We start from the raw sequence: 8,771 nt of genomic DNA, 5'->3' as shown, positions 1-8,771 counted from the left end.
TGTGTCAGGGAAGGCAGGAGGAGATTCAGATTGGCTTCAACTGCACTGGAGGCATTTTATTTTAAGTGGACATTAGCTTCTAAGTCCCCTGCAAGTCCTATACTGTGTCATATACAGTTTTTGAAAATGAATGGAAAGATGCTATACATAAAGGCTGGGAAAGATGATTAATCTTAAGCTTTACTTTCCTCTTTAAACAATTCTGAGCCACACCTTCATTTGCTATTAGCTTGCACAGTGTATGAAGATAATGTTACTCTGTGCTTAACCTTTAAACAAAATCTCTGTGATTACTGGCCCTGGTTCCCAAAGCGACTGTGGGAAATGCACAGGGCAGATGGGAGCAGGCTTTCCCAGTGGATGCTACAGAACATTTCTGTAATGATTTAAAGCCATGTTAAACAATAGCTTGTTCACATTCAGATGCAGAGCATCCCAAGATGCTGCATGAGGCAGGGGAGAGAACTGAAATTGCTTTTGCGGAGATGCTAGGCATAATTAAAGGCTTATGTCTGAGTCTTATAGCTAACAAACTGCTGTACAACACGGGAAACAGCTCCCTAAGTAGCTTTTTACAAAACACTAAATATACTATCATAACAATAAAACCTAACTATCCAGCTGCTGGTGAATTATGTGCATGCGGTACTGTGGACATCACGTCCCCTCTCGCCCCTTGAATCCATCCCTTTCTGCTGGTGGAAAATAGCAAAGGTCCTCCCAGGAGCAGCTGAAAAGTTTAATAAAAATAAATCGGAGCTGCTTAATCTGCTTTTGCAATCTGGCTGCACTTTTTCTGAAAATCGTGATTGTTCCTTTGGCAAAGTTAAGGGCGAAATGAGAGCTGTGAGCGTGGCCCCAAAGAGAGGGGAGAAAAAAGCCGCTTGCTGTCTCCCCTTTTGACATGACAAATAAAGGCAAATGTGTGAAGGTATTAGAGCCCCACTGCAGAGCAGGAAGAGGAAAACAAATGGCAGCACACCATATGCCCGTAATCCCAATTAAAATGCATTCAAATTCATTTCTCTTCTCCTCAGCTTCCCTTTTCCACGCCAGTGAACAAGCATGTTTGACAACAGAGTGTGGGAATTTCTAGTTCACTGAGCAGGTTTCCTTTCTCTTTGCTCCTGCGTCTACCTGAGGCTGCTGCTCCAAAGCCTCGCCATAGACTCCGAAGCAAGCCCCGTCTCCCCTTGCCATGCTGCCAGGTGGTGTGCACCGTGCCAGGGACTCCAGGAGAAAGCAAACTGGGAAGCAGCAGACACAGCTTGAGGTAAAGCATTCTCAGTACCAGTGCTGGGCTTTGTAGTAAATCAAACCTTTCAGGCTCCCCCTTGATGCTGTGCTTAGCTCATCACCTTTCCCAGGCGTGTGGCTGCCCGTGCTTGAGGCACAGAATCATAGAATCATCATAGAAGCATAGAATGGTTTGGGTTGGAAGGGGCCTTAGAGATCATCTAGTTCCAACCCCCCTGCCATGGGCAGGGACACCTCCCACTAGACCAGGTTGCTCAAAGCCCCATCCAGCCTGGCCCTGAACACTTCCAGGGATGGGGCATCCACAACTTCTCTGGGCAACCTGTTCCAGTGTCTCACCAGCCTCAGAATAAGGAATTTGTTCCTCATATCTAATCCAAACCTCCCCCTTTTCAGTTTAAAACCATTACCCCTCATCCTATCGCTGCAGTTCCTGAGAAAGAGTCCCTCCTCATCTTTCCTGTAGGCCCCCTTTAAGTACTGGAAGGCCACAATAAGGTCTCCCCAGAGCCTTCTCTTCTCCAGGCTGAACAGCCCCAACTCGCTCAGCCTCTCCTCATAGGAGAGGTGCTCCAGCCCTCGGATCATCTTCGTGGCCCTCTTCTGGAATCAATCCCCAGGTCCATGTCCTTCTTATGTCGGGAGTTCCAGAGCTGGACACAGTACTCCAGGTGGGGTCTCACAAGAGTGGAGTAGAGGGGCAGAATCACCTCCCTTGATCGGGTGGCCACACTTCTTTTGATGCAGCCCAGGATGTAGTTGGCTTTCTGGGCTGCGAGCACACATTGCCAGGTCATGTTGAGCCTCTCATCCACCAAGCCCTCAAGTCCTTCTCCTCAGGGCTGCTCTCAATCCGTTCTCCACCCAGCCTGTATTTGTACTTGGGATTCCCTCGACCCATGCGCAGGACCTTGCACTCGGCCTTCTTGAACTTCATGAGGTTTGCACAGGCCCACCTCTCAAGCCTGTCCAGGTCCCCCTGGATGGCATTCCTACACACAGGGAAACATCTAGCAGGAGAGCAGGACCTCATGCCTTCGACAGCCATGGAGCAGCAGGCACAGCAGCCAAGGTGATACCTACTCAGTGCCACTGGCAGGAAGGGGGCAGGGGAAAAATGCCACAGGGTACTTAGGAGGCTGGAAAATGCCGTGGAGTCAGCGGGGTCATGAACACGAGAGGAAGGCAGCATGGGCTGTTCATTAGAGGCTGAATGGATCAAGAGAGGGAGAGGATGTTAGTGTGGCAAATCAATCTGCAAGCATCAAATTGATTTTAAAAAATGCACAAGGATGCGCTCACCATTATAAAATCGAATAGGAAGAGCAACAAATAAACATGGTCTACAGTTCATATAACCATGGTTAGATAGATAGCAGAACCCTTTTCTTAGACAGGCTGGTAGACAACCTCATCTGCAGCTTTTCACATTTCTGCTTTTCACAGTTCTAATGCAGAACTAATTATTTCCCTCTAAAGGCGCTTTCCTCTCCTCTTCATCTTCCTATTGACATAAAAGCTATTGACTGGACCTATGATCACAGCATTGCTTTTCACTGTCTCTTGCTTCAAACTCTATTGCTTTCTGCCTTGTAGCACCTCTCAAATCTCAACCAAGAATTCAAAACACTTGCTTCTAACTTCGCAGTCTCCTGGTTTTAGGTTTTACATCCCCCTCCTTGCCTGCCTTTTCATATCTCCATCCCACTGCTTCCTACACAGAGTACAGCTGCCAGGTAGATCATACAGATGCAGAGATAAAATTCAGTTCTCAAGAGCTGCCTTAGTAAAATGATTTTAAGACACAGTTCCAGGTAGTTTTCTCTGTATGTATTTTCTTTATGTTTTTAGGTTCACCACGTCGACCTTTGCCTCTTGAGCAGGTGGAGCAACCAACAGCAGTAGCAGGGTGTTACCCTCCATGCTCACTTGCGCGACAGGGAAGGTGTACAGTTGGGGAAGATATCAAGCAAGTGGCTCGATAGATGTTTAGTCGAGCAAGAGGCTGTTCTGCAAACTGGTAGGAAACAGGGTCTAATGGACCAGGGTCATTTCTTCCTGTTGCCTCAAGCTTGACTTCTCCCAACACTACAGATCTCCTCGGTCCTGCTTCAAACTCCTCGGTGTCTCATACTGTCCCCGTCCACTCAGCGGTTCTCAGATCTTCTCTTCTGTCTCCTTATCCCAGTCTCAATCTCCATGCTGAGCTAGTCTCAATCCCGCTGTATCCACGTTTTGTCTGGCCTGGGTCGCTCTCTGTGATAGCTTTCAGTGATCTGCTTGTCTGTGTCCTCCTACACCAGTTTGCTCCCATCAGCTGTCCATATGCTTTCTGATGCCAGGTGGTGTCCAGGAAAGGTCCAAGGGAGGGGGCTCACATATTATCTCGTTCTTCAAAAAGACTGAAGATTTCTAGAATATGTCATCCTGAAAAGGGTACCTAGCATGGAAAATTTCATTCAAATGTTAGGAAATTTGTGGGAATGGCCTCTTATGAAAAGAAATGCAGGAAATGAGGGCTATTTGTGGCACTCCTAGTCCATGGTTGAAATAATTCTAGGAGCTCTTGCCCACCGCTTTCCTAATGAGGAGTAAGGGCTCCCAAGTGAGCTAAGTGATTCTGTATGTCAAGCCATACTGGCGCTGTATGAACTGTAATGTTTACTTAAAATCCTCTTGCAGACAATGTACTGATTCAAACTCGATCCCATAGCTGCTGCAAACAATGTCGTTATTATACAGCTCGTTATCCCATGACAGCTGGCAGAAATGAGCTTGGTAATTCGCACGCAACTTTGAAAATGCGCCTGCACTTCTAACTGTCATGACTTCTTAATGGCCACTTGGACAGGCATCTACCGAACAGTACCGGTACCGATGCTTTAAGCCGAATGAAAGAAACGAGTGAACACAAGGCAGATTCCTCACGGTGTATGCTGAGGTTATGCCCATAGTCGTCTTTCGCTGTGTGGCTGCGGAGGCCACGGTTTCTCTATTGTGTGAGGTAACCCACGAGAGAAATCTGTGAGGAGGTGCAACATTTTGAGGTTGCCTCGCGCTGTTCAGGGTTTGGCAGGCCCATTGTTTGTACAACGTTAATACCAAATTGATGCTTTTGGGAAACTCCACCCATGAGTGATCCAGAAAACTTCCTGATATGCCCAACAAGATTTCAGCCAAGTGCACTAATTGTAGACGGCAAAATATTTTTTCAGAGGAAAAGGACGGGAGAGAAGAGAGGGTGAAAACACAGAGAGGAAGAGATAAAGAAAGAACTGATGGGCTACAGTAGGACAGACAATATAGGCAGGACAAAGCATTAGTGCAGAAGGAGGCAGAGATTGGGGGTAGATTTGGGAAGACCATTCAACCTAATTATCAGAGGCTGTACTTAAGCAGAATGGGGTTCATGTTTGTCCTCTCCCTATCTCTCTCTCTCTGCCTGCATTCAGCTTCTGCTGGCGTTGCCTCTTCCACTCTCACCCCCAAAACTTAAAGCCCCTTCTTCTCCTTGGAAGCTTCAGGGTCTGGCACTACCTAGAAAATTACACTGGGGCACATCCCTTTCTTTCCCCATTCTCTCTATAGCTCCTGGCCGTGCTGTGACAGCAATATGGTCTGATCCCGTTGGCTGCGCCAGCCTCTCGGACAACCCACTTTTGGATGTAATCGTTTTCCTGATTGAGACAATATCATTAAAACGGAAATGTCTGGAAAAAAAACGAGATACTGTAATGTTTAAAGAGAGTATTAAAATGATGCTTATAGTTGGATTCTGTTGTTTGGTACACCAAGACCAAATCGGCTCCAGAGTTTAAATCACCATATCTTCTCAATGTTGGCCAAATGCTTCTTCTCAGTCAGATGCTTTTCAAAGCCAAGTTAACCCAAGTACAAAGACACAATTAACATACTGATGAAACTTATGGGCTGAAGGAAAAAAACACATAGGAGGTTGTTAGAGGTTGAGAATCTGGAGTACAAAGGCAGATAAAGTCGACTGCCTGCAGCACGAGCCCTGAGGTGAAAGACAAGTTATCTGCCTTCCCCAGCTTGCTTCACCTATTGAGCCCCCAGGATGCCGGGCATACGCCTGCACAAGGTCCTGCCCTCAGATAACCCCACATTAAAGAGAAAAAAAATGAAACAACCGGCACCCCCCAGGTGATTCAGACTGAAGTGCAGAGAAATATCCCTGGCTCCGAGGGAAGATGGAGCAGATAAACCAGGGAGCAGCAGCCAAAGCACAAGCAGCCAGCCACTGAGGCGGCTTCCTAGAGTGTATCTCTGTGCCTCAGGACCCAAGAAACCACCTCACGTCCACAATTCCAGCAACTGCGAGTGCCCAGAAGACACTAGAGAAGTTGATGCAGCCTCTGTACCAGAAACTGCCCCAGGAGAAGCGATTGAAGGAGACGGTGTTGAAGGGCACTGCTAGTACAGAGAAACCGCAGTGCAATTAGGCATTTTAGAAAGTAGGGAGGAGGAGACAATCTTGGCAGCGGGAGTTCTCCTGAAAATGCTCAGAAATGAAGCTCAATGCAGTATGAAAAATATTTCACTTCCAGGGCAGTTTAATCTGAGCAGCTTCTCTGGGAGGGGAGGAAAGCTGCTTTGGGTCTCCCACAGAACAAACCACAGGACTCTGCTGGGCGAGGTCCTTATTATCAAAATACCCAACTCTGAACAATCAGCAAAAGCCAGGCACAGCCAACGTGTATATCTCCCAAGACCTTTTCCCTCTATTTTAAAAAAGAAAAATAAATAAATAAATAAATAAAAGGAAGTCAGGAAGAATCACAGGTTCAGTCCAGAGCCATCCCGGAGCCGCGGAGCCTGGAGAGGTGCCAGGCGAGCTGGCAGGAAATCAGGCGGGCTTGTGATGGAAACCTGCCTGTGTTCCATCGGAAGTTCATCCAAACAGAGACGCTTCTGCGAAACATTTTGCTTACGACAAATCGGCATTCTCTGAAAAAAAAACCTGTGCTGTTGGAAACCTCCCAGCCAGGGTTTCTTATGGCATACTCGTTCCTTAAAAAAAAAAAAAAAAAAAAAAAAAAAAAGAAGAAGAAACAAACAGGGTGTGTCATAGCTAACATTAATGGGCTACATTATATATGGTTTTCTAAGTGACTCCTTGTATGAGGCAAATCATAAAAATGAGACCTCAGGTATTCCAGTCTGGTTTTTCACAATGAATGCTGAGGGCTCAGCTTTGTTACCCTACAATGTACACAAATGCAAAACCAGTGGCGAGATGCTGGGTGAGGGGACAGTGATTTTATTGTATCCATCATATTTTCATTCTGAATAACATTTTTCAGATATTACAGGTCGTTAGTTTTGTATTCCTCCCTGTTCCTCCCAAACCCATTAGACAGAAAAATATGGGTAATTCTCTCCCAATACTCAGATTATGTAACGAGCGCATAACTCTCTCGCTTTCAAATGACTAACTTGAGCATTTAGAGAAAAGAGAGGAATGTGGAAAACACATACACAACTTGGAACAGCTGGGTAGCTGAGAGCATTTTTCTTTATAAAAGAAAAAAAAAGACAAAAAGAGGGATATTTCCTCTTTCATGGTTTTGAATGATCCTAGAAACCTCTCTCATTCTAGCACCTCTTCCAAGGCAGTACCCAAAAGGCTGTAGGATAAGGTCTGTGTACAAACTGGGGACTCGGTCCCGCATACTCTTCATTTACCCGAGTGCCAGACCCACAAGTGGGAGCCTATAATTCAGATAGCTGTGAAATAAATAGCAAAGTACCCTTTTAAACTAACCAGAAGCTCATGTTATAATGGCTATATTTGCTTTCCACGTACCTTTGAAAGAAAACAGCCACTAGCTGCTCTTTAAATTTTCTCTCTTTCCCCCCCAGTTATGTGAATACAGTGCACAAGATTAAGACATTTTCGGCATGTAGCTTCAATCACGTGAGAAGTCCCACTGATTTCAGCCGGCGACTTCCTATTGAGTCAGCAAAGTACTTCTGCCCTGCGTGTGATTTTAAGATGACTAATCTCCCCGGCTGGGTCTGGGCTGGTGGGTAGGTAGCGCGGGCAGGATGTCCTGCGGCCCCGGCCCCCAGCATACGCCCTGGCTGCATCCTGGCTCTAGGCTGGGATACGACCGGAGCGACCATGAGCTCCCGCCTGCCGTGCTTTCCTTTGGAAAGAAATCCCTGTGCCCGGAGCCGGCAAGAAGTGCGGTGTACTTCGCGAGAGTCCACAGCCGCGGTGATTGAGGGGGAAGACTGGAGGGGCATCACCTCTGCTGCATGGCCAAAAGCCCAACTTCGCGCTTGGTGTTACCCACAGGCTGAAAGTCTTTGGTAACTCGGCGTGGTTCTATATCAGCCCTGGCTCATATGAGGCTGTCACAACTTCTCTAATGAGCCTCTCACAGTCTTTCAATAATGCGGCTATTTATAGGCTAGGTCTATGCCGAATAGATTGCAGAAGCTGCACAAAAGCTCACAGTGTTTCAGCAGTGAAGCTGTAGAGAGACATCAGCACAGACTGCAACCACTCAGTTCGGTCACCTGCAATTAAATATTATAATCTACTATGCTTTGTCTGATTACACTCACTGCTTAACTGAAAAGTTAATGGCATCTTATTACATTTGTAAAATTTTCTTAGATGTGAAAGCTGGTCTTGTGAAGTACAGGGACTTTCAAATCTTACAGACTATGAGCTAAGCCCTGCTTTTGCCTGCAACATCGATTTTCAGGTGTAGCATCACTTAACAGAATACACTTACTAATCAGTGCAGAACTTGGACATGCTCAGAAACCGTCAGCAACTGTCTTTCAAGTTGCTCTTTTTAGGCTCTAGGAAACGTTCTGGGTCTTGTGCTCTCGGCATGTATCATAGGGTGAAAATATTAATAAAAAGAATGATTAAAAACCAAGTTCAACAAGTGCTCTCATGAGGAAGAATGGCTGCCAGGAGCATTCTGTCCTTCTCTACCACCCAAGCACGTTGCATCTTCAATGTTTATTTTTGAGATGAGCAAGATGAAGGTGGCGTCATACAGCAGGAGCCATTGCACGTGGCTCACCTGAATCTTTCTTAGAAGAAATTAGAGAAAGGATTTTACTGCTTTGACCTTCCCAGACTTCTGTCTCTATGACACTGGTTCATAAAGTCCTCATAAACAGCAGATCGCTGCAAACATGCTTTGCTTATGAATCTTATAAATCTTCTGAATCTTACGAGAGAATTGAGATTTGATACAGGTGTTGGAATAAGCACGGTAAGCCTTTGGCTTCCATCACTGTGGCCAGAAAAGGCTTCAGTGACACCCTATAGCACTGAGACTCATAGTTCCTGCGACTTTCTCTTTGTCCTAAGGTTTTATCTCTCTAAAAGGCACAGAGGTTTCCTCTGGGGATTAGGAGGAGGAAAAAACTTGAGACAGAGGTACTATTTCATTACAATACAAAGCACAAAAGGATGAAAAAGATAGCTAACAGTTGTCTTGTCTTCTTCTCTTCTGGCAGCTGCT

Source organism: Charadrius vociferus, unplaced genomic scaffold (genome assembly GCF_000708025.1).
Source record: "Charadrius vociferus isolate BGI_N301 unplaced genomic scaffold, ASM70802v2 scaffold72, whole genome shotgun sequence".
In the NCBI taxonomy this organism is placed as follows: Eukaryota; Metazoa; Chordata; class Aves; order Charadriiformes; family Charadriidae; genus Charadrius; species Charadrius vociferus.
Note: the sequence above shows the minus strand (reverse complement) of the source record.